Below are 27,523 nucleotides of genomic sequence, written 5' to 3'. Positions count from 1 at the left end.
AGGTGATAACAAGTAGTGGTGATGTGAGAAGGAGATGGAGTGAGTATTTTGAAGGTTTGTTGAATGTGTTTGATGATAGAGTGGCAGATATAGGGTGTTTTGGTCGAGGTGGTATGCAAAGTGAGAGGGTTAGGGAAAATGATTTGGTAAACAGAGAAGAGGTAGTAAAAGCTTTGCGGAAGATGAAAGCCGGCAAGGCAGCAGGTTTGGATGGTATTGCAGTGGAATTTATTAAAAAAGGGGGTGACTGTATTGTTGACTGGTTGGTAAGGTTATTTAATGTATGTATGACTCATGGTGAGGTGCCTGAGGATTGGCGGAATGCGTGCATAGTGCCATTGTACAAAGGCAAAGGGGATAAGAGTGAGTGCTCAAATTACAGAGGTATAAGTTTGTTGAGTATTCCTGGTAAATTATATGGGAGGGTATTGATTGAGAGGGTGAAGGCATGTACATAGCATCAGATTGGGGAAGAGCAGTGTGGTTTCAGAAGTGGTAGAAGATGTGTGGATCAGGTGTTTGCTTTGAAGAATGTATGTGAGAAATACTTAGAAAAGCAAATGGATTTGTATGTAGCATTTATGGATCTGGAGAAGGCATATGATAGAGTTGATAGAGATGCTCTGTGGAAGGTATTAAGAATATATGGTGTGGGAGGCAAGTTGTTAGAAGCAGTGAAAAGTTTTTATCGAGAATGTAAGGCATGTGTACGTGTAGGAAGAGAGGAAAGTGATTGGTTCTCAGTGAATGTAGGTTTGCGGCAGGGGTGTGTGATGTCTCCATGGTTGTTTAATTTGTTTATGGATGGGGTTGTTAGGGAGGTAAATGCAAGAGTTTTGGAAAGAGGGGCAAGTATGAAGTCTGTTGGGGATGAGAGAGCTTGGGAAGTGAGTCAGTTGTTGTTCGCTGATGATACAGCGCTGGTGGCTGATTCATGTGAGAAACTGCAGAAGCTGGTGACTGAGTTTGGTAAAGTGTGTGGAAGAAGAAAGTTAAGAGTAAATGTGAATAAGAGCAAGGTTATTAGGTACAGTAGGGTTGAGGATCAAGTCAATTGGGAGGTGAGTTTGAATGGAGAAAAACTGGAGGAAGTGAAGTGTTTTAGATATCTGGGAGTGGATCTGGCAGCGGATGGAACCATGGAAGCGGAAGTGGATCATAGGGTGGGGGAGGGGGCGAAAATTCTGGGAGCCTTGAAGAATGTGTGGAAGTCATTAAATTTATTAATCACAATTTATTTTGTAGTAACTGAGATGAATTATTTTATTTTCTCTCATTCATCTGGATGCTCCAGTGGGCAACTGCATTGATATTCTTGGTCAGCTCCATCAGCAGCATTTACAGTTAACTGCAAAAGATATTTATCATGACAATTTTCTTTCCAGTCATATCATCGTTCCCTGAAAACTTCAGTAAATTTAAGATAACTTTGCAACAGTGAAAAAAGACTTTACTTTTCCCTTTGGGGAAGAAAAAGATAAACACAAACCACAAATATATCTTGTGAAAGTGGAATTTCGTTAGTATTTTTTTTCCTATGCAATAACCTTTTATATTCAGCAAATGGGAGGGTCCCCCTGTCTTTATTGTGTTCTTATTTACACATTGGTTCATATTTTGGGAATATAGTAACACAATATTATTGCTAAGTAATCTCAGGTGATATTTAGTAGGGAACTACCAACGAGGTAGATATATTACTGGTACTACCCACCTAGGTATTGGAAGGGTTAGTGACAGCTGCTTAGTAAGCCAGCACTTCAATGTGGTTTTCAAGTTGCACTCGTTTGATCCAAGTAGCTGTCTTTTCATACAGCCTTCACCACACGTGAACAGCTGATCTGTCCACAAACATGTAGTCACTCATTGTCACACAACATTTGATAAAACTTAACTCGCACAACTCATTCTTCGTAACTAGATTTTCATGTGGTGAGTGCTATGCACTTGCCCTGTCTTTTGGCAAAATGGTAGAAGCAATAGATAGAACTAGTATTTAGGAACTTCAGAAACATTAAGCAGAAGCTGTAGGTAAGAACATTAAGGAGCAATAGATAGAACTAGTATTTAGGAACTTCAGAAACATTAAGCAGAAGCTGTAGGTAAGAACATTAAGGAGCAATAGATAGAACTAGTATTTAGGAACTTCAGAAACATTAAGCAGAAGCTGTAGGTAAGAACATTAAGGAGCAATAGATAGAACTAGTATTTAGGAACTTCAGAAACATTAAGCAGAAGCTGTAGGTAAGAACATTAAGGAGCAATAGATAGAACTAGTATTTAGGAACTTCAGAAACATTAAGCAGAAGCTGTAGGTAAGAACATTAAGGAGCAATAGATAGAACTAGTATTTAGGAACTTCAGAAACATTAAGCAGAAGCTGTAGGTAAGAACATTAAGGAGCAATAGATAGAACTAGTATTTAGGAACTTCAGAAACATTAAGCAGAAGCTGTAGGTAAGAACATTAAGGAGCAATAGATAGAACTAGTATTTAGGAACTTCAGAAACATTAAGCAGAAGCTGTAGGTAAGAACATTAAGGAGCAATAGATAGAACTAGTATTTAGGAACTTCAGAAACATTAAGCAGAAGCTGTAGGTAAGAACATTAAGGAGCAATAGATAGAACTAGTATTTAGGAACTTCAGAAACATTAAGCAGAAGCTGTAGGTAAGAACATTAAGGAGCAATAGATAGAACTAGTATTTAGGAACTTCAGAAACATTAAGCAGAAGCTGTAGGTAAGAACATTAAGGAGCAATAGATAGAACTAGTATTTAGGAACTTCAGAAACATTAAGCAGAAGCTGTAGGTAAGAACATTAAGGAGCAATAGATAGAACTAGTATTTAGGAACTTCAGAAACATTAAGCAGAAGCTGTAGGTAAGAACATTAAGGAGCAATAGATAGAACTAGTATTTAGGAACTTCAGAAACATTAAGCAGAAGCTGTAGGTAAGAACATTAAGGAGCAATAGATAGAACTAGTATTTAGGAACTTCAGAAACATTAAGCAGAAGCTGTAGGTAAGAACATTAAGGAGCAATAGATAGAACTAGTATTTAGGAACTTCAGAAACATTAAGCAGAAGCTGTAGGTAAGAACATTAAGGAGCAATAGATAGAACTAGTATTTAGGAACTTCAGAAACATTAAGCAGAAGCTGTAGGTAAGAACATTAAGGAGCAATAGATAGAACTAGTATTTAGGAACTTCAGAAACATTAAGCAGAAGCTGTAGGTAAGAACATTAAGGAGCAATAGATAGAACTAGTATTTAGGAACTTCAGAAACATTAAGCAGAAGCTGTAGGTAAGAACATTAAGGAGCAATAGATAGAACTAGTATTTAGGAACTTCAGAAACATTAAGCAGAAGCTGTAGGTAAGAACATTAAGGAGCAATAGATAGAACTAGTATTTAGGAACTTCAGAAACATTAAGCAGAAGCTGTAGGTAAGAACATTAAGGAGCAATAGATAGAACTAGTATTTAGGAACTTCAGAAACATTAAGCAGAAGCTGTAGGTAAGAACATTAAGGAGCAATAGATAGAACTAGTATTTAGGAACTTCAGAAACATTAAGCAGAAGCTGTAGGTAAGAACATTAAGGAGCAATAGATAGAACTAGTATTTAGGAACTTCAGAAACATTAAGCAGAAGCTGTAGGTAAGAACATTAAGGAGCAATAGATAGAACTAGTATTTAGGAACTTCAGAAACATTAAGCAGAAGCTGTAGGTAAGAACATTAAGGAGCAATAGATAGAACTAGTATTTAGGAACTTCAGAAACATTAAGCAGAAGCTGTAGGTAAGAACATTAAGGAGCAATAGATAGAACTAGTATTTAGGAACTTCAGAAACATTAAGCAGAAGCTGTAGGTAAGAACATTAAGGAGCAATAGATAGAACTAGTATTTAGGAACTTCAGAAACATTAAGCAGAAGCTGTAGGTAAGAACATTAAGGAGCAATAGATAGAACTAGTATTTAGGAACTTCAGAAACATTAAGCAGAAGCTGTAGGTAAGAACATTAAGGAGCAATAGATAGAACTAGTATTTAGGAACTTCAGAAACATTAAGCAGAAGCTGTAGGTAAGAACATTAAGGAGCAATAGATAGAACTAGTATTTAGGAACTTCAGAAACATTAAGCAGAAGCTGTAGGTAAGAACATTAAGGAGCAATAGATAGAACTAGTATTTAGGAACTTCAGAAACATTAAGCAGAAGCTGTAGGTAAGAACATTAAGGAGCAATAGATAGAACTAGTATTTAGGAACTTCAGAAACATTAAGCAGAAGCTGTAGGTAAGAACATTAAGGAGCAATAGATAGAACTAGTATTTAGGAACTTCAGAAACATTAAGCAGAAGCTGTAGGTAAGAACATTAAGGAGCAATAGATAGAACTAGTATTTAGGAACTTCAGAAACATTAAGCAGAAGCTGTAGGTAAGAACATTAAGGAGCAATAGATAGAACTAGTATTTAGGAACTTCAGAAACATTAAGCAGAAGCTGTAGGTAAGAACATTAAGGAGCAATAGATAGAACTAGTATTTAGGAACTTCAGAAACATTAAGCAGAAGCTGTAGGTAAGAACATTAAGGAGCAATAGATAGAACTAGTATTTAGGAACTTCAGAAACATTAAGCAGAAGCTGTAGGTAAGAACATTAAGGAGCAATAGATAGAACTAGTATTTAGGAACTTCAGAAACATTAAGCAGAAGCTGTAGGTAAGAACATTAAGGAGCAATAGATAGAACTAGTATTTAGGAACTTCAGAAACATTAAGCAGAAGCTGTAGGTAAGAACATTAAGGAGCAATAGATAGAACTAGTATTTAGGAACTTCAGAAACATTAAGCAGAAGCTGTAGGTAAGAACATTAAGGAGCAATAGATAGAACTAGTATTTAGGAACTTCAGAAACATTAAGCAGAAGCTGTAGGTAAGAACATTAAGGAGCAATAGATAGAACTAGTATTTAGGAACTTCAGAAACATTAAGCAGAAGCTGTAGGTAAGAACATTAAGGAGCAATAGATAGAACTAGTATTTAGGAACTTCAGAAACATTAAGCAGAAGCTGTAGGTAAGAACATTAAGGAGCAATAGATAGAACTAGTATTTAGGAACTTCAGAAACATTAAGCAGAAGCTGTAGGTAAGAACATTAAGGAGCAATAGATAGAACTAGTATTTAGGAACTTCAGAAACATTAAGCAGAAGCTGTAGGTAAGAACATTAAGGAGCAATAGATAGAACTAGTATTTAGGAACTTCAGAAACATTAAGCAGAAGCTGTAGGTAAGAACATTAAGGAGCAATAGATAGAACTAGTATTTAGGAACTTCAGAAACATTAAGCAGAAGCTGTAGGTAAGAACATTAAGGAGCAATAGATAGAACTAGTATTTAGGAACTTCAGAAACATTAAGCAGAAGCTGTAGGTAAGAACATTAAGGAGCAATAGATAGAACTAGTATTTAGGAACTTCAGAAACATTAAGCAGAAGCTGTAGGTAAGAACATTAAGGAGCAATAGATAGAACTAGTATTTAGGAACTTCAGAAACATTAAGCAGAAGCTGTAGGTAAGAACATTAAGGAGCAATAGATAGAACTAGTATTTAGGAACTTCAGAAACATTAAGCAGAAGCTGTAGGTAAGAACATTAAGGAGCAATAGATAGAACTAGTATTTAGGAACTTCAGAAACATTAAGCAGAAGCTGTAGGTAAGAACATTAAGGAGCAATAGATAGAACTAGTATTTAGGAACTTCAGAAACATTAAGCAGAAGCTGTAGGTAAGAACATTAAGGAGCAATAGATAGAACTAGTATTTAGGAACTTCAGAAACATTAAGCAGAAGCTGTAGGTAAGAACATTAAGGAGCAATAGATAGAACTAGTATTTAGGAACTTCAGAAACATTAAGCAGAAGCTGTAGGTAAGAACATTAAGGAGCAATAGATAGAACTAGTATTTAGGAACTTCAGAAACATTAAGCAGAAGCTGTAGGTAAGAACATTAAGGAGCAATAGATAGAACTAGTATTTAGGAACTTCAGAAACATTAAGCAGAAGCTGTAGGTAAGAACATTAAGGAGCAATAGATAGAACTAGTATTTAGGAACTTCAGAAACATTAAGCAGAAGCTGTAGGTAAGAACATTAAGGAGCAATAGATAGAACTAGTATTTAGGAACTTCAGAAACATTAAGCAGAAGCTGTAGGTAAGAACATTAAGGAGCAATAGATAGAACTAGTATTTAGGAACTTCAGAAACATTAAGCAGAAGCTGTAGGTAAGAACATTAAGGAGCAATAGATAGAACTAGTATTTAGGAACTTCAGAAACATTAAGCAGAAGCTGTAGGTAAGAACATTAAGGAGCAATAGATAGAACTAGTATTTAGGAACTTCAGAAACATTAAGCAGAAGCTGTAGGTAAGAACATTAAGGAGCAATAGATAGAACTAGTATTTAGGAACTTCAGAAACATTAAGCAGAAGCTGTAGGTAAGAACATTAAGGAGCAATAGATAGAACTAGTATTTAGGAACTTCAGAAACATTAAGCAGAAGCTGTAGGTAAGAACATTAAGGAGCAATAGATAGAACTAGTATTTAGGAACTTCAGAAACATTAAGCAGAAGCTGTAGGTAAGAACATTAAGGAGCAATAGATAGAACTAGTATTTAGGAACTTCAGAAACATTAAGCAGAAGCTGTAGGTAAGAACATTAAGGAGCAATAGATAGAACTAGTATTTAGGAACTTCAGAAACATTAAGCAGAAGCTGTAGGTAAGAACATTAAGGAGCAATAGATAGAACTAGTATTTAGGAACTTCAGAAACATTAAGCAGAAGCTGTAGGTAAGAACATTAAGGAGCAATAGATAGAACTAGTATTTAGGAACTTCAGAAACATTAAGCAGAAGCTGTAGGTAAGAACATTAAGGAGCAATAGATAGAACTAGTATTTAGGAACTTCAGAAACATTAAGCAGAAGCTGTAGGTAAGAACATTAAGGAGCAATAGATAGAACTAGTATTTAGGAACTTCAGAAACATTAAGCAGAAGCTGTAGGTAAGAACATTAAGGAGCAATAGATAGAACTAGTATTTAGGAACTTCAGAAACATTAAGCAGAAGCTGTAGGTAAGAACATTAAGGAGCAATAGATAGAACTAGTATTTAGGAACTTCAGAAACATTAAGCAGAAGCTGTAGGTAAGAACATTAAGGAGCAATAGATAGAACTAGTATTTAGGAACTTCAGAAACATTAAGCAGAAGCTGTAGGTAAGAACATTAAGGAGCAATAGATAGAACTAGTATTTAGGAACTTCAGAAACATTAAGCAGAAGCTGTAGGTAAGAACATTAAGGAGCAATAGATAGAACTAGTATTTAGGAACTTCAGAAACATTAAGCAGAAGCTGTAGGTAAGAACATTAAGGAGCAATAGATAGAACTAGTATTTAGGAACTTCAGAAACATTAAGCAGAAGCTGTAGGTAAGAACATTAAGGAGCAATAGATAGAACTAGTATTTAGGAACTTCAGAAACATTAAGCAGAAGCTGTAGGTAAGAACATTAAGGAGCAATAGATAGAACTAGTATTTAGGAACTTCAGAAACATTAAGCAGAAGCTGTAGGTAAGAACATTAAGGAGCAATAGATAGAACTAGTATTTAGGAACTTCAGAAACATTAAGCAGAAGCTGTAGGTAAGAACATTAAGGAGCAATAGATAGAACTAGTATTTAGGAACTTCAGAAACATTAAGCAGAAGCTGTAGGTAAGAACATTAAGGAGCAATAGATAGAACTAGTATTTAGGAACTTCAGAAACATTAAGCAGAAGCTGTAGGTAAGAACATTAAGGAGCAATAGATAGAACTAGTATTTAGGAACTTCAGAAACATTAAGCAGAAGCTGTAGGTAAGAACATTAAGGAGCAATAGATAGAACTAGTATTTAGGAACTTCAGAAACATTAAGCAGAAGCTGTAGGTAAGAACATTAAGGAGCAATAGATAGAACTAGTATTTAGGAACTTCAGAAACATTAAGCAGAAGCTGTAGGTAAGAACATTAAGGAGCAATAGATAGAACTAGTATTTAGGAACTTCAGAAACATTAAGCAGAAGCTGTAGGTAAGAACATTAAGGAGCAATAGATAGAACTAGTATTTAGGAACTTCAGAAACATTAAGCAGAAGCTGTAGGTAAGAACATTAAGGAGCAATAGATAGAACTAGTATTTAGGAACTTCAGAAACATTAAGCAGAAGCTGTAGGTAAGAACATTAAGGAGCAATAGATAGAACTAGTATTTAGGAACTTCAGAAACATTAAGCAGAAGCTGTAGGTAAGAACATTAAGGAGCAATAGATAGAACTAGTATTTAGGAACTTCAGAAACATTAAGCAGAAGCTGTAGGTAAGAACATTAAGGAGCAATAGATAGAACTAGTATTTAGGAACTTCAGAAACATTAAGCAGAAGCTGTAGGTAAGAACATTAAGGAGCAATAGATAGAACTAGTATTTAGGAACTTCAGAAACATTAAGCAGAAGCTGTAGGTAAGAACATTAAGGAGCAATAGATAGAACTAGTATTTAGGAACTTCAGAAACATTAAGCAGAAGCTGTAGGTAAGAACATTAAGGAGCAATAGATAGAACTAGTATTTAGGAACTTCAGAAACATTAAGCAGAAGCTGTAGGTAAGAACATTAAGGAGCAATAGATAGAACTAGTATTTAGGAACTTCAGAAACATTAAGCAGAAGCTGTAGGTAAGAACATTAAGGAGCAATAGATAGAACTAGTATTTAGGAACTTCAGAAACATTAAGCAGAAGCTGTAGGTAAGAACATTAAGGAGCAATAGATAGAACTAGTATTTAGGAACTTCAGAAACATTAAGCAGAAGCTGTAGGTAAGAACATTAAGGAGCAATAGATAGAACTAGTATTTAGGAACTTCAGAAACATTAAGCAGAAGCTGTAGGTAAGAACATTAAGGAGCAATAGATAGAACTAGTATTTAGGAACTTCAGAAACATTAAGCAGAAGCTGTAGGTAAGAACATTAAGGAGCAATAGATAGAACTAGTATTTAGGAACTTCAGAAACATTAAGCAGAAGCTGTAGGTAAGAACATTAAGGAGCAATAGATAGAACTAGTATTTAGGAACTTCAGAAACATTAAGCAGAAGCTGTAGGTAAGAACATTAAGGAGCAATAGATAGAACTAGTATTTAGGAACTTCAGAAACATTAAGCAGAAGCTGTAGGTAAGAACATTAAGGAGCAATAGATAGAACTAGTATTTAGGAACTTCAGAAACATTAAGCAGAAGCTGTAGGTAAGAACATTAAGGAGCAATAGATAGAACTAGTATTTAGGAACTTCAGAAACATTAAGCAGAAGCTGTAGGTAAGAACATTAAGGAGCAATAGATAGAACTAGTATTTAGGAACTTCAGAAACATTAAGCAGAAGCTGTAGGTAAGAACATTAAGGAGCAATAGATAGAACTAGTATTTAGGAACTTCAGAAACATTAAGCAGAAGCTGTAGGTAAGAACATTAAGGAGCAATAGATAGAACTAGTATTTAGGAACTTCAGAAACATTAAGCAGAAGCTGTAGGTAAGAACATTAAGGAGCAATAGATAGAACTAGTATTTAGGAACTTCAGAAACATTAAGCAGAAGCTGTAGGTAAGAACATTAAGGAGCAATAGATAGAACTAGTATTTAGGAACTTCAGAAACATTAAGCAGAAGCTGTAGGTAAGAACATTAAGGAGCAATAGATAGAACTAGTATTTAGGAACTTCAGAAACATTAAGCAGAAGCTGTAGGTAAGAACATTAAGGAGCAATAGATAGAACTAGTATTTAGGAACTTCAGAAACATTAAGCAGAAGCTGTAGGTAAGAACATTAAGGAGCAATAGATAGAACTAGTATTTAGGAACTTCAGAAACATTAAGCAGAAGCTGTAGGTAAGAACATTAAGGAGCAATAGATAGAACTAGTATTTAGGAACTTCAGAAACATTAAGCAGAAGCTGTAGGTAAGAACATTAAGGAGCAATAGATAGAACTAGTATTTAGGAACTTCAGAAACATTAAGCAGAAGCTGTAGGTAAGAACATTAAGGAGCAATAGATAGAACTAGTATTTAGGAACTTCAGAAACATTAAGCAGAAGCTGTAGGTAAGAACATTAAGGAGCAATAGATAGAACTAGTATTTAGGAACTTCAGAAACATTAAGCAGAAGCTGTAGGTAAGAACATTAAGGAGCAATAGATAGAACTAGTATTTAGGAACTTCAGAAACATTAAGCAGAAGCTGTAGGTAAGAACATTAAGGAGCAATAGATAGAACTAGTATTTAGGAACTTCAGAAACATTAAGCAGAAGCTGTAGGTAAGAACATTAAGGAGCAATAGATAGAACTAGTATTTAGGAACTTCAGAAACATTAAGCAGAAGCTGTAGGTAAGAACATTAAGGAGCAATAGATAGAACTAGTATTTAGGAACTTCAGAAACATTAAGCAGAAGCTGTAGGTAAGAACATTAAGGAGCAATAGATAGAACTAGTATTTAGGAACTTCAGAAACATTAAGCAGAAGCTGTAGGTAAGAACATTAAGGAGCAATAGATAGAACTAGTATTTAGGAACTTCAGAAACATTAAGCAGAAGCTGTAGGTAAGAACATTAAGGAGCAATAGATAGAACTAGTATTTAGGAACTTCAGAAACATTAAGCAGAAGCTGTAGGTAAGAACATTAAGGAGCAATAGATAGAACTAGTATTTAGGAACTTCAGAAACATTAAGCAGAAGCTGTAGGTAAGAACATTAAGGAGCAATAGATAGAACTAGTATTTAGGAACTTCAGAAACATTAAGCAGAAGCTGTAGGTAAGAACATTAAGGAGCAATAGATAGAACTAGTATTTAGGAACTTCAGAAACATTAAGCAGAAGCTGTAGGTAAGAACATTAAGGAGCAATAGATAGAACTAGTATTTAGGAACTTCAGAAACATTAAGCAGAAGCTGTAGGTAAGAACATTAAGGAGCAATAGATAGAACTAGTATTTAGGAACTTCAGAAACATTAAGCAGAAGCTGTAGGTAAGAACATTAAGGAGCAATAGATAGAACTAGTATTTAGGAACTTCAGAAACATTAAGCAGAAGCTGTAGGTAAGAACATTAAGGAGCAATAGATAGAACTAGTATTTAGGAACTTCAGAAACATTAAGCAGAAGCTGTAGGTAAGAACATTAAGGAGCAATAGATAGAACTAGTATTTAGGAACTTCAGAAACATTAAGCAGAAGCTGTAGGTAAGAACATTAAGGAGCAATAGATAGAACTAGTATTTAGGAACTTCAGAAACATTAAGCAGAAGCTGTAGGTAGGAATATTAGGTGGGAGAATTAGGTAGAAGTAGGTTGGAACATTAGGTAGACACAGTAAGTAGTAGTAAGTAAAAACAACAGGCAGGAACCATTGAAAACCCTGTGTTAGAGTGGCACTCTGCCAGTGGCCTGTCAAAGATTAGGCACTAAAGGCTAAGAAGTGGAATTGGAGCTCATCGGTTATGGAGACTTGTCTTAGCCACCCCACTTGAGGGAGTTCCTGGATGGAATGGGCATCAGAGATATAAATAGATAGAAGATATATAAGTAATCTTAGATGGTGAACACATAACAGAGCCTGGATGGGTTTGATAACAGTTTCACAACTTTAACATTAGCAATATTTATATTGTTTTCTTACTTGTCAGTTGTAAAACTTTCGAAAACCCAGGCAATTATCTTTTAGTAGTAATTAACTTGTGCTTCCTTTAATACGTAGGGCAAGGTAAAGCATAATAATATATAGGAAGCATTTAGTGAAGTTCATGACCCAAGAAGTATCCTAGAAACTGAAGACCCTGTAAGGGAAGCACTCTCCCATGTGGCTATGTGGCCCACCAGAAACGTCTAGGGGCAGTAAACCCATCAGAACTGTTGGGTAACAGTAGACCCATCAGAAATGTCTGATAGCAATAGACTCATCAGAATTGTCTGGTGACAGTAGACCCATCAGAACTTTCTGGTGACAGTAGACCCATCAGAACTGTCTGGTGACAGTAGACCCATCAGAACTGTCTGGTGACAGTAGACCCATCAGAACTGTCTGGTGACAGTAGACCCATCAGAACTGTCTGGTGACAGTAGACCCATCAGAACTGTCTGGTGACAGTAGACCCATCAGAACTGTCTGATGGCAGTAGACCCATCAGAACTGTCTGATGGCAGTAGACCCATCAGAACTGTCTGGTGACAGTAGACCCATCAGAACTGTCTGGTGACAGTAGACCCATCAGAACTGTCTGGTGACAGTAGACCCATCAGAACTGTCTGATGGCAGTAGACCCATCAGAACTGTCTGATGGCAGTAGACCCATCAGAACTGTCTGGTGACAGTTGACCCAAAAGTGGTGAAATTCTTCTTCCACTGAGAAGAACTGCTTGTGTGTCTTGGATTCTCTAGTTCATTTCCACTTTTTCTTTCAATATGTATTGACTGAAATCTTGTATGAGCCATTATTCTACCTAATGGTTGAATAATAATGAGAAATAATATTAGAGAACATAAGAAAGAAGGACTTAAGAACTGTAAACATGCTGTCGTGTTCAGTTCTTCCGCCATCCAACTTGTTTTTCATTGTGTACCCAGCAGTGTAGGTACCAGGCAGCCTCCTCACTATGTGCACACATCACCACTTGGGTCACCCAGCCTTGCCTCACCGGGACCATCAGACACACACACACATTCATGCAAGTTTGGTGTTTCTCACACGCCATTTGCCACGTCCTCACCTTCGCTGTTGGCAGTTAAGAAGCATTCAGTCAGTCGTCCTACTGCTCAACAAACCATTGATCAACTGGGATTCGAACGTTTCACCAAATGATGTCTAGAATGTCGTCAAATTCATAGAAAAGATTCCAATACACATTGCCTACACGACGCAGCTAACACGTCGGGAAGATGAGAACCGCATGTTCACCTCCCACAAACCTTCACGTGAAGAACTAAGACAAAACAACAAACAAATTCTGAATGACAGATGATATTAACAGCAGGTAACGAGTGAACGATTGTTGGGTAGAACAAACATTGCCGTTTTGTGAATACCTTGTGGTGATGGTGTACCCACGCAGCTCAGCCCGGGGCCTGCCATTCTCCTTCCTTCCGTCTTTAAGATTTATTTCTTCTTCTTGGACGAGAGTTTTATGTCGACTGTAAAAAGAAAATGGATTCGTTTCTTGTCTTAAGAATTCCTTCGGCAGGCGCCTTCTCTCGGGGGGTGGGGGAGACCTCCTGCCTGGTTCTGGATCCTGGTGAGAGAGAGAGAGAGAGAGAGCAATCCAACAGCGTCTGATTGCATCTCCACATCCCGTAACTGGTCACACTGCAGACCACTGGTCGTCTGGACGCTCTACAGTCACCTTGACCTCGTCATGTCGTTCCCCAGAGACTTGTCGAACTAAATGGACCCACAGGCATGACCCTGGCGATCACTGGACCAGCTGGGTCTTACCCAAGGCTCCAGACACAGTCGTGGGGCGTGGGCAACCGACCCTACAGTACGTAATGGTAGGTGTTTACACCTTATGTTTACCTTGTATGGACGGATATCCACCATGATGTCTTACCAAGACATACCCCTCCACCATGATGTCTTACCAAGACATACCCCTCCATCATGATGTCTTACCAAGACATACCCCTCCACCATGATGTCATACCAAGACATACCCCTCCACCGTGATGTCTTACCAAGACATACCCCTCCACCATGATGTCATACCAAGACATACCCCTCCACCATGATGTCATACCAAGACATACCCCTCCACCGTGATGTCTTACCAAGACATACCCCTCCACCATGATGTCATACCAAGACATACCCCTCCACCATGATGTCTCACCAAGCCATACCCCTCCACCATGCCGTCAACTCCTGTTTACTGAAGCTCAAGTTACACTTGCTTTGAGTGTTACCAGGTTGGAGTTACCTCATCTCTTATGTAACTGCGAGGTGGAACATGTGAGTGACGTGATGATGTAACTGTGAGGTGGAACATGTGAGTGACGTGAGGATGTAACTGTGAGGTGGAACATGTGAGTGACGTGATGATGTAACTCTGAGGTGGAACATCTGAGTGACGTGAGGATGTAACTGTGAGGTGGACCATGTGAGTGACGTGAGGATGTAACTGTGAGGTGGAACATGTGAGTGACGTGAGGATGTAACTGTGAGGTGGATCATGAGAGTCATGTGTCGACGGGCTTGTGAAAATGATTCTTACGAATCCTTCAGTTCCTACAAGATCTCTATGCCTTTTTTCACTCACTTTCTCCATTCTGTGTCTCACCACCTACCTCCTCCAGTGTGAAGGTCAGTCATGAACCTATAATGTTCTTGCATGACTATAAAGGCTTATATCAAACAAATGATATCTTCATCATACGTTGCTGGAAAATACATTGTTATCTTCGTCTTTCACCCAGACGTACGTTATCACTCTCAAGATATCCACAAGTGCAATACGATAAAAATGTTTACGACGTCATGTAACAAATAATTGAAGTGTTTTGTTCTACGTTCTATTACCCACTGGTACATACATTACTGTAAACCTTTCCTATAAACCAATTATCACTCATTTATTTCATCCCAATCGAACCCTCCCTCCCTCCCTCCCTCCCAACCTCCCTCCCTCCCTCCCTCCCTCCCTCCCAACCTCCCTCCCTCCCTCCCAACCTCCCTCCCAACCTCCCTACCTCCCTCCCAACCTCCCTCCCTCCGTATTTGTAGGTAAAAATCTGGTGTGGTCCTGCTGGTGTTCCCACGTACTTCAGACGATATGTTATCATGTGATGACGGAAGCGACACCTGTGTTGTGTGCACTACGACTTACCACCACAACCACAGGAAATAACTCACTGCTGATAGTGATGCTCACACTACACACACACACACACACACACATATATAGACCAAATTGGAGGTGGAAAGATGGAGTGAAAAAGATTTTGTGTGATCGGGGCCTGAACATGCAGGAGGGTGAAAGGAGGGCAAGGAATAGAGTGAATTGGAGCGATGTGGTATACAGGGGTTGACGTGCTGTCAGTGGATTGAATCAAGGCATGTGAAGCGTCTGGGGTAAACCATGGAAAGCTGTGTAGGTATGTATATTTGCGTGTGTGGACGTGTATGTACATGTGTATGGGGGGGGGGTTGGGCCATTTCTTTCGTCTGTTTTCTTGCGCTACCTCGCAAACGCGGGAGACAGCGACAAAGTATAAAAAAAAAAAAAAAAAAAAAAGAATATATATATATATATATATATATATATATATATATATATATATATATATATATATATATATATGTTATCCCTGGGGATAGGGGAGAAAGAATACTTCCCACGTATTCCCTACGTGTCGTAGAAGGCGACTAAAAGGGGAGGGAGCGGGGGGCTGGAAATCCTCCCCTCTCGTTTTTTTTTTTTTTAATTTTCCAAAAGAAGGAACAGAGAATTGGGCCAGGTGAGGGTATTCCCTCAAAGGCCTAGTCCTCTGTTCTTAACGCTACCTCGCTAATGCGGGAAATGGCGAATAGTTTGAAAGAAAAAGAAAGAATATATATATATATATATATATATATATATATATATATATATATATATATATATATATATATATATATATTTGTTTGTTGAATGTGTCTGATGACAGAGTGGCAGATATAGGGTGTTTTGGTCGAGGTGGTGTGCAAAGTGAGAGGGTTAGGGAAAATGATTTGGTAAACAGAGAAGAGGTAGTAAAAGCTTTGCGGAAGATGAAAGCCGGCAAGGCAGCAGGTTTGGATGGTATTGCAGTGGAATTTATTAAAAAAGGGGGTGACTGTATTGTTGACTGGTTGGTAAGGTTATTTAATGTATGTATGACTCATGGTGAGGTGCCTGAGGATTGGCGGAATGCGTGCATAGTGCCATTGTACAAAGGCAAAGGGGATAAGAGTGAGTGCTCAAATTACAGAGGTATAAGTTTGTTGAGTATTCCTGGTAAATTATATGGGAGGGTATTGATCGAGAGGGTGAAGGCATGTACAGAGCATCAGATTGGGGAAGAGCAGTGCGGTTTCAGAAGTGGTAGAGGATGTGTGGATCAGGTGTTTGCTTTGAAGAATGTATGTGAGAAATACTTAGAAAAGCAAATGGATTTGTATGTAGCATTTATGGATCTGGAGAAGGCATATGATAGAGTTGATAGAGATGCTCTGTGGAAGGTATTAAGAATATATGGTGTGGGAGGCAAGTTGTTAGAAGCAGTGAAAAGTTTTTATCGAGGATGTAAGGCATGTGTACGTGTAGGAAGAGAGGAAAGTGATTGGTTCTCAGTGAATGTAGGTTTGCGGCAGGGGTGTGTGATGTCTCCATGGTTGTTTAATTTGTTTATGGATGGGGTTGTAAGGGAGGTAAATGCAAGAGTCCTGGAAAGAGGGGCAAGTATGAAGTCTGTTGGGGATGAGAGAGCTTGGGAAGTGAGTCAGTTGTTGTTCGCTGATGATACAGCGCTGGTGGCTGATTCATGTGAGAAACTGCAGAAGCTGGTGACTGAGTTTGGTAAAGTGTGTGGAAGAAGAAAGTTGAGAGTAAATGTGAATAAGAGCAAGGTTATTAGGTACAGTAGGGGTGAGGGTCAAGTCAATTGGGAGGTGAGTTTGAATGGAGAAAAACTGGAGGAAGTGAAGTGTTTTAGATATCTGGGAGTGGATCTGTCAGCGGATGGAACCATGGAAGCGGAAGTGGATCATAGGGTGGGGGAGGGGGCGAAAATTTTGGGAGCCTTGAAAAATGTGTGGAAGTCGAGAACATTATCTCGGAAAGCGAAAATGGGTATGTTTGAGGGAATAGTGGTTCCAACAATGTTGTATGGTTGCGAGGCGTGGGCTATGGATAGAGATGTGCGCAGGAGGATGGATGTGCTGGAAATGAGATGTTTGAGGACAATGTGTGGTGTGAGGTGGTTTGATCGAGTAAGTAACGTAAGGGTAAGAGAGATGTGTGGAAATAAAAAGAGCGTGGTTGAGAGAGCAGAAGAGGGTGTTTTGAAATGGTTTGGGCACATGGAGAGAATGAGTGAGGAGAGATTGACCAAGAGGATATATGTGTCGGAGGTGGAGGGAACGAGGAGAAGAGGGAGACCAAATTGGAGGTGGAAAGATGGAGTGAAAAAGATTTTGTGTGATCGGGGCCTGAACATGCAGGAGGGTGAAAGGAGGGCAAGGAATAGAGTGAATTGGAGTCATGTGGTATACAGGGGTTGACGTGCTGTCAGTGGATTGAATCAAGGCATGTGAAGCGTCTGGGGTAAACCATGGAAAGCTGTGTAGGTATGTATATTTGCGTGTGTGGACGTGTGTATGTACATGTGTATGGGGGGGGGGGGGTTGGGCCATTTCTTTCGTCTGTTTCCTTGCGCTACCTCGCAAACGCGGGAGACAGCGACAAAGTATAAAAAAAAAAAAAAAAAAATATATATATATATATATATATATATATATATATATATATATATATATATATATATCCCCCTAGCCTAAGCCAGGTACCCATTTCATCGACCAACCCCTAGGGGTGGATGAACAGCTGGATTGACTGTGGACTGACTGCCCTAACCAGGATTCGATCCTATGCGGGCTCGATCCTGGGATAAGGGGTTAACAGCAGGAAGGTAGGGGACTTGATTCACGCTTGCTGGTGCAGATCATAACACACACATATACTGCAGGAACACACTGGACACTGGCCTCACACACATACCCAGAGATCCATCGAATGTGTCCTCATCATATGATTATCCTGATGTATAACAACTCGTTCTTCTACGAGAGTCATACGTTCATTTTTGAACGACTCAGTATCTTCGTGTGGGCATCTAGCTTCCCTCTTTTGAACGCCTCAGTATCTTCGTTCGAGCATCTAGCTTCCCTCTTTGAACGCTTCAGTATCTTCGTGTGGGCATCTCGCTGCCCTTTTTTAAACGGTTCAGTATCTTCGTTCGAGCATCTCGCTTCCCTTCTGCATGAAGTATTTGTTCCCCTCGCATGACACCATAATACAGCAGGCACGGGATCCACCCGACCCAACCTGCAGATTGATGTCAAATATATATGCAAATGACTTCATTGTCTCTCTCAGCCGTGATGGTCATCGGTCGTCATCAGCCACCCTGCTGGTGTGTGCTACTCACTTGTTGAGAGTCGGTTCGAATCATTTCCTGCTTCGAGATTCGGTCATATCTTCATATCAAGTCAATGTCAGCAAGTATCTGCTTGAATTCTGCTAGTTATATATATATATATATATATATATATATATATATATATATATATATATATATATATATATATATATATACACATACGACTTGCGCAGTTATCAGGTTAACGAACATATGAAATGAATTATGGAGATATATGAAAGGTGTTTCGAGTCGTTAGTCTCGAACCTCTGCTTCGGTTCACCACACAAACACCCTCCCCGACTCAGGTACTACACTTGGGGTGTCGGGTGTGTACCCGGGTCTGGCTCTCCTGGCAAGTCGTGTGTCGTGTGACAGTCTACGGCATTTGCATGTTTCGCTGAGGTTCATTTCTGGTACCAAACAAACACAAGATTCAATGCTTCGAAACCGGAGGAATTCCGTCTATTATCAGGAATCTTCTTTCTCAAAGCGATGGAAGATTCGGATGATTAGATCAATTATGCTACAGACACATGTCTAATTTAGGATCACAGGACGTAATCACAATCCTGGAGAGTTACTTTGATTGCAGACGACCGTTCAAAACAAGCCAAGTTGCCTCACATCAAGTTGTTTTCACTTTCAAAATCAATTATCCAGAAATGTTCACTTCACGTCTGTGTATGTTGTCGTCTGCGTTCATCGTGTTGTTTTCGAGACTTTCCTTCGTCCACGTCGTCACTTCAGAATATTCTTTTTTTTCCACAAAATTTTAAGTTTGGAACTAAAGAATGTCATACAACTCAAAACCGTGGTGTATCGGTTACTCTTCCTCACCGTGGCGCATTCACAGGCCGCTCAGGGTCGAGCGTGCATGGGTTCGAATCCTGGTTCAGGCAGTCGGTCTACAGTCAACCCAGCTGTTCATATGTATATATCGTTACAGGACGGCCTTGATTAGGGCCTCATCTACCCACGTCGTCTCAGAAAAAAAAAAAAAAAATACATAAAGCCATTAGTGGTTTTTAATCATTCAAAACAAATTATTTACTATTTGATATGATGGAAACTCAGTTTACCAACGCGGGGACTGAACACACGTTATTTTCTTCATTGAAGACAGTGCATTCCCCTCTCAGTGGCGACCAACACAGCTATCACACACTCTGGAGCGGACAGGATCCTCACACTGTCTCTATCATTTTCTTTCCTTCTCCTAACTCTTTAAGTCTTGATGACTTTACCTGGTTAAGGAGACGTGTATAATTCACTTCTAACATGTTGCCTACATTCCTATGTTTCCTGAGCTCAACAACAGCTCAGTAGTTCAGAATTCTCCCACCAGGAACCTTCCAGAGGAACTAGAAGGAGACTTAGAGACAGTAGGAGACTTAGAGACAGTAGGAGACTTAGAGACAGTAGGAGACTTAGAGACAGTAGGAGACTTAGAGACAGTAGGAGACTTAGAGACAGTAGGAGACTTAGAGACAGTGGGAATCATCTTTATCTCTGGTCACTATGGCGTCTGAGTCGGGAGAGAAAAAAAACTTGTCCTGACTCGACCTTACACACACATGGAGCTTCTCACGAGAGAGAGAGAGAGAGAGAGAGAGAGAGAGAGAGAGAGAGAGAGAGAGAGAGAGAGAGAGAGAGAGAGTGAGTTACTGCTTCGTGAAGCAGAGTCAGTAAATTCTTCCACAACGTTCAGGGCTGAGATCATCTGGTTCAGTTTTGGATCGTTCAAACTCATTCACATTGTATTTCCGGGTCATGGAAGAATATCTCACTGGCTATATTTGTCCTCCTATAGACTGACGCAGTTTAGAATGCACCAAATGATAACATTTTGCGGGAAAAAATGGTCACTTCTCACTACTGTCATTTCATCTTCACCGTAGAATTTCCCTGATACATTCACCTTCCTCCACAGGTCGTCGGGAATGTATTTACATATAGATATATAGAATATAAAGGATGCATAAGACCTTTCACTTATAGAACTTATAGGAAGAAGGCATTCACCTACAGAAAAAAGAATACTGAACCCATTCTCTTATAGAACATATGAGGAATATGGAACCCATTCTCCTACAGAACATATGAGGAATATGGAACCCATTCTCCTACAGAACATATAAGGATTTTGGAACCAATTCTCCTATAGAACATATAAGGAATATGGAACCCATTCTCTAAAGTACTCCAGGTTCAGAATCCTTCTCAGAACATGTTATCACGTCGATATTGGCAAGGTGGCGTTCACACTGTATCCTTGATATGGGAGATTGAATCCCCAGCCAACAAACGACCACCAAGTATTACAGATGTACAACGTAAGGATGTATATTTTTCTTGATGTATGTTCGGTAGACTTCGTCACAGTAGGTGACCGCTAGTGTGACTAAACGTTGGACACTACAGCTCGTGGGAGCCACTCTGGCTTCAATCTCTCAGCCTGTGTTTACGTCACCATCAAAGGATAAGTGATTGAATTTATATTCTCTACTTACTGAGAGGAGAGGACGGGAGGCCGCCCTTGTCCACTTCCAGTCTGCACCACAACACACTCTCACTCGATTCCATGAGCTGTAAACTTTCCACGTTGTCTCAATACATTATACTGAAGCACTCTTCCTCCACGGGACAATAAATCTAATTTTCCATGCTATAACCAAGGTAATCAACAACTTAATCGCATCTTTCTTATTTGTCTTATCCGTCAGCATACGCTGTATTCCGTCAGCATACGCTGTATTCCGTCAGCATACGCTGTATTCCGTCAGCATACACTGTATTCCGTCAGCATACGCTGTATTCCGTCAGCATACGCTGTATTCCGTCAGCATACGCTGTATTCCGTCAGCATACACTGTATTCCGTCAGCATACACTATATTTCGTCAGCATGCACTGTATCTCGTCGGCATACACTGTATCTCGTCAGTATACACTGTATTCCGTCAGCATCCACTGTATTCCGTCAGCATACACTGTATCTCGTCGGCATACACTATATTCCGTCAGCATCCACTGTATTCCGTCAGCATCCACTGTATTCCGTCAGCATCCACTGTATTCCGTCAGCATCCACTGTATTCCGTCAGCATCCACTGTATTCCGTCAGCATCCACTGTATTCCGTCAGCATACATTGTACTATAAATTGACCAGTATCAACTGAACAGATGTTATTCACAAAGAAAACTGACCGTCGTCCTGTGTAAAGCTGGTTATGGTAACTGTTGAGGACCCAACACTGCCCACTGGTGAGTGACCCAACACTGCCCACTGGTAAGTGACCCAACACTGCCCACTGGTAAGTGACCCAACACTGCCCACTGGTAAGTGACCCAACACTGCCCACTGGTAAGTGAGCCAACACTGCCCACTGGTAAGTGACCCAACACTCCCCACTGGTAAGTAGGTGAACGCAACCCCCTTGTGAGGGCCTGAACAGTGCACTGTCCCCTTGTGGATGTAGATGAAGACAAAGTAGAATGACTAATGGAGAGTTATACGAGTGGAGGCGAGTTGGAGGAGGTATGACCCCTGGTGTACGACGTGCCATAATGGTGTGTGTGTGTGTGTGTGTGTGTGTGTGTGTGTGTGTGTGTGTGTGTGTGTGTGGAAGGTACAGATGTGAGGGGTTTTCAGATGCCAAAGAACTACGTATCTGATTTCCGACACTGGAACACCATTTGGTGTCGCTATAGTCAATGGAGTTGGAAGCATAAAGCCCACGATCACTTTTTAGTTCATATTTCTTTATCTTGACCAATAATTCTCTTCGCTTCAGTAGTGGCTGGACGACATAATTCTGGACTATCGTCATTCGAAAATGAAGATTAATTCCATTCCAGCGACTCAATCATTTCCAGGATCCATTCCAGCGGCGGTGTGTTCTTTCAGGCCTGGAACACTGAGGATCAGGGTCTTCCAAAGCCGCGTCGTAATGTGAATAGTCTGTGTCAGCCACACGTCCAGTGGAGAATAAATGTGTCTGAATGTATTCACACAGTCTCACTGCTCCCCTGACTTCACATCCAATAGTCGTAAACCCAAATGATTTTTAGTCATAATTAAAATCCTTTCACTTTGAGGAGAAGGAACCATGTATACTGTCCAAAATGCAACGTATCTACGATGTGGAGGAATTGTGGAGACTTTAACGGAGGTGGAGGGTGGAAGGGAGGTGGCTTGCTAAGGCTGGGTAGGAATGTAGTATGTGGAGAGTTAGTTATGGGACAAGACTGAAGGAGAAGGATGTGGGTCGCAGACGAAAGAAGGAAATTCAACTGAACCATCTCGCAGGAGAAACTCCCTTCAAGCATGTTGATGTGTTTGGTATGTGGAGTTGCTGTTGTTGACCCCGAGTGTGTAGCGAGTATGAGAGGAGTGGTGTGGGTGTGGGGGTGGCAGAAGTGGTGCAGGAGATGGCTGGAGTGGTGTAAGGGGTCGACACATATGATGGTATACCAGTAGATACTGTCACGTCCAGAGGGAGAGTCATGTTCTCACGAGGTAATAATTCTTGTCCGTGTTTGAAGTGGGAGATCATTGTTCAAGCTGTATGAAAAGAAGTTTCTGTAGCGAGGGTTAGTAATGATGGGAGGGTAAAGGGTTGGATTGTCGAGGGAAGTGCTTAACTCAGGCTTGAGAAGCAGAGACACTTGCATGGGATTCGGAACGTCCAGGTCCAGCAAGTTGGGCACATTCCAGTGAATCACAGAGACGCGATAACGTTAGAAGGAGCGACGTTGAGACAGACATTGTGGAATGACAGTAGGACATATATCAGGATGATGAGGCTCTGTGCCAGGAGGCTGTAGGAAGCCTCTAAGTGGGTGTTGTCTCCATGTGATGAGGTGGACGACCACAGACTCACGGAGCCGTGATCCTAACCCTTGCCCTGTGGTAACCATCTCCCATCTCGTTGTTAACTACAACTTTACCCATTCCATAAATCCACCATCCCCTCACTACCTCCTCTCACCCCTCATACATTTTTTGGCCTGGCAAGAATCAACTGTGGTGGTAGCTCACACCCCCAACCCCAGGTTGTGTGCCTCATAATGATACCCGAGATTGATGTCAACACTGAGGCAGGAGCAGCATTACAACCTTGCCAGGCGGACACACACTGGCCACACTGAGAGCACAACTGTGTGACCTGGCAACACTGAGAGCACAGCTGTGTGACCTGGCAACACTGACAGCACAGCTGTGTGACCTGGCAACACTGAGAGCACAGCTGTGTGACCTGGCAACACTGAGAGCACAGCTGTGTGACCTGGCAACACTGAGAGCACGGCTGTGTGACCTGGCAACACTGAGAGCACAGCTGTGTGACCTGGCAACACTGAGAGCACAGCTGTGTGACCTGGCAACACTGAGAGCACGGCTGTGTGACCTGGCAACACTTTCCCCACGACTGGCCAGAGAAGAGGCGAGAGATCACAACACTTCGTGCATTAGAAGATCACAACACTTCGTGCATTAGAAGATCACAACACTTTGTGCATTACAAGATCACAACACTTCGTGCATTACAAGATCACAACACTTCGTGCATTACAAGATCACAACACTTTGTGCATTACAAGATCACAACACTTTGTGCATTAGATCACAACACTTCGTGCATTACAAGATCACAACACTTCGTGCATTACAAGATCACAACACTTCGTGCATTACAAGATCACAACACTTCGTGCATTACAAGATCACAACACTTTGTGCATTACAAGATCACAACACTTCGTGCATTACAAGATCACAACACTTCGTGCATTACAAGATCACAACACTTCGTGCATTACAAGATCACAACACTTCGTGCATTACAAGATCACAACACTTCGTGCATTACAAGATCACAACACTTCGTGCATTACAAGATCACAACACTTTGTGCATTACAAGATCACAACACTTTGTGCATTACAAGATCACAACACTTTGTGCATTACAAGATCACAACACTTCGTGCATTACAAGATCACAACACTTTGTGCATTACAAGATCGCAACACTTTGTGCATTACAAGATCACAACACTTTGTGCATTACAAGATCACAACACTTTGTGCATTACAAGATCACAACACTTCGTGCATTACAAGATCACAACACTTCGTGCATTACAAGATCACAACACTTCGTGCATTACAAGATCACAACACTTTGTGCATTACAAGATCACAACACTTCGTGCATTACAAGATCACAACACTTCGTGCATTACAAGATCACAACACTTTGTGCATTACAAGATCACAACACTTTGTGCATTACAAGATCACAACACTTCATGCATTACAAGATCATTGTTTTGGGATTATCATGTTCCTGTGTCAGATCACTTCTATATGTCTCATATCACCTCTGTATGTTTCAATCACTTCTATATGTTTCAGATCACTTCTATATGTCTCAGATCACTTTACATATTTCAGATCACTTCTATATGTCTCAATCACTTCTATATGTTTCACAGCACTTCTATATGATCCAGATCACTTCTACATATATCAGATCACCTGTTTATATTTCAGATCTATTCTACATATTTCAGATCACTTCTATATGTTTCAGATCTATTCTATATATTTCAGATCACTTCTATATGTCTCCATCACTTCTATATGTTTCACAGCACTTCTATATGGTCCAGATCACTTCTATATGTTTCAGATCAGTTCTATATGTTTCAAATCACTTCTATATCTTTCAGATCACTTCTATATGATGCTAATGTTATATAAAGAAACATAATCTAAGTAAAGAAGTCATTTCAGCTTTAGAATTCTTGTACTGCCTCTGTTTATGTAAATCCTTATCTGAGGACATGACCCTCATTGACAGGCCTAACGAGCCTACCAGCAGTTGGTACTTGACCTTCATAATGTAACTAGGAATTCAGTTATTCATTGGCCATTACGTCACAGGCTGGGCAAATGTAATCAGTGAAAATTACGTTTATCAAAGACTTCAATAATTATTTTCAGAATTGTAGAAACTGTCAGGTGAACATTACCTTCAGGTGCCTGGCCAAATGTAATTCATCTGTGTCATAATAGCGATTAATTCTTTTGATTTTGTTTATGAATTACATTGAGAAGTAAGTCGCTGGTAGAATTCATCAATCATGAAAACTCCAATTTATACGTCCTTCTCTCCTGGTTCTGTGGCCTCACATACATGACTGCCTTCCTGTTCTTCCTTCTTGATATTTCTACTTAATCTTCCTCTTCTATTTTCATTTCATGAATTTCCAGTTTTGTCTCATTCTTTTCTCCATAATGACTACCATCATCATCACCTTCCTCTCTCTCTCTCCATGACCGTTTTTTTTTTTTCATCTCTTCTTCCTCTTCTTCTTTTCTATTCTTACGCTTCATTTGAATACGAGATTTTCCTGCCAGATATGAAAGTGACATTACCGCTGTAACGTCCTCTCGACGGCCACTACAAGGCGAGAATGAAGTCGTTGGCGAAGCCTTACTCGCGAACATAACAACTTCATCAGAGTAAAGCAGTCACTACGTCAACCCTGGGTTCTTGCCAGCCCTCTGGCGGCAGCGCCAGCATCTGCTTAATGCCAGAGGTAAAAACTGTTTTTCTGTCAGTGACGAGGGAACCAGTCACATTATATGGCCTCCTGCTCACAGCGAGTCTTCCTTGGCTTGCTGGCTCTTACGGTCGCGCCATGTTATCGCGCAGCAGAGCTTGGTTGCGTATTTTCATCGCTAAACATCCAAGACGGTATGACACCAACCGTTATGGTAAACTACAGAGATGATGTGGTATACGTGGCAAGGCAATGTGACTACCAATCCACTGTGTGTATCCTGCAGAATGAGCACCTTCACAGGGCAAGTGTTGGAGAGTGTGACACAGTCCTCCTCACTCCACCACGACCACACTGCCTCCACACCAGCGACATATTATGACGGTGATATATGGTGTTGTCCCTGGAAACATTTCCGCCACATCTGGAACCAAACGAACATAAAAAAACGTTCCCTTTTTTGCTCTTCCTCTCGTCCTCGGCTTTGAAATATTGCTGTGTTCCAGCAAATTAGTGCCCGAAAAGAGTCCATCTTTTGACTTATGTTTTACAATATGTTAAGTCTTGTGTGCTGAGTGAGGAATGGTGATTGCGAACGCGTGGTTCAAGACAATGTTCATACGTCATCAAACATGAGAGATTGAGGTGTGGGGTATAAGATCTTTAGTGGACTGTATGTTTATTGAATTATGTTCAAAGGAGAGATTGTTGGACGTGAACGTGCTGAAAAAAAACGGCAGATAAAATGTATTATCATTTCTTAGTGGAGGCGACAGTCCAAGATGGTGGTGGGTCCAGGGAAGCAGGAAATGACATGCTAATGAAAGATGTGGTAGGAGTGAGTGACTTTAGGAGAATGGAATTTATGCAGTGATACTAATAGACAATGATCGAGAAATGGCACAAGGTGAAGGTAAATGAAACACGAGAAATGTAAGGCACTTATGGAAGATGTGCGTCAGTGTGCAGGTAAGCGCCTGGTAGCAGGAGCTGGGATGTGTAAGGAAAGGCGATGATGAGTGGTGGGAGGAAGCTAAATTACTAGTGAAGTAGGAAATAGATATGTCAGTGGTAGTCATCTGCAGGGAAAGAGTCGGGGGGAGATTAGGAGCACAAAAGAAAATGGCTTGTGTCCAGTTGAGTATGTTTGTAAGGGGTTTCGATCAGTGGGAAGCGAGAGGTTTGGTGTCGTGTTTACATGCAGCTGACTGGGGGAAAGCAAAGTCGTTTCGGGTGAGTGTGTGGACCAGGGTTTTGCTGTGAAGGGCGTGAATGAGGATGTAAGTACGTGTTGGAAGGAGGAGGTTATACGTGGCCATGTGTAGTAGGATGTATGTGCCTCTAGGAAGCAAAGTGTGTGTGTGTGTGTGGCTTCCGGTGAAGCTCTGCATAAAAGATATGTGATTGCACCGTGGCTATTTAATCTACGGAGGTAATTGGAAAGGTCTTGGGGCTACCAGTCGGTTGGAGAGTATGGGAAGTAAGTCTGCTGCTGTTTGCAGATGATGAGGAACTGGTGGCAGAGTCCAGAAAGATGTTCTAGAGGCTGGTGACAGAGACTGGGATTGTGTTTATAAAAACGTTGGAAGTTAATGAGAGAGAGAATGAGGTGCAATAGATGGGTGAGAGATAATGAGGTGCAATAGATGGGTG

General features: G+C 40.2%; 1 long non-coding RNA gene across 1 annotated transcript in view; it reads right to left on the bottom strand.

Annotated features, from left to right (window-relative positions):
- Positions 1 to 1,007: 1,007 nt before the first annotated feature.
- The window catches only part of LOC139761326 (uncharacterized), a 45,594-nt gene continuing 19,078 nt past the window's right edge, over positions 1,008 to 27,523 (bottom strand). Inside the window, exon 3 of the long non-coding RNA XR_011715498.1 lies at positions 1,008 to 1,348. This is a non-coding gene — a long non-coding RNA (uncharacterized lncRNA). The remainder of the gene's footprint in view (positions 1,349 to 27,523) is intronic.

Source organism: Panulirus ornatus, chromosome 40 (assembly GCF_036320965.1).
Source record: "Panulirus ornatus isolate Po-2019 chromosome 40, ASM3632096v1, whole genome shotgun sequence".
Taxonomy (NCBI): domain Eukaryota; kingdom Metazoa; phylum Arthropoda; class Malacostraca; order Decapoda; family Palinuridae; genus Panulirus; species Panulirus ornatus.
Note: the sequence above shows the minus strand (reverse complement) of the source record. Positions and strands in the feature narration are given on the sequence as shown.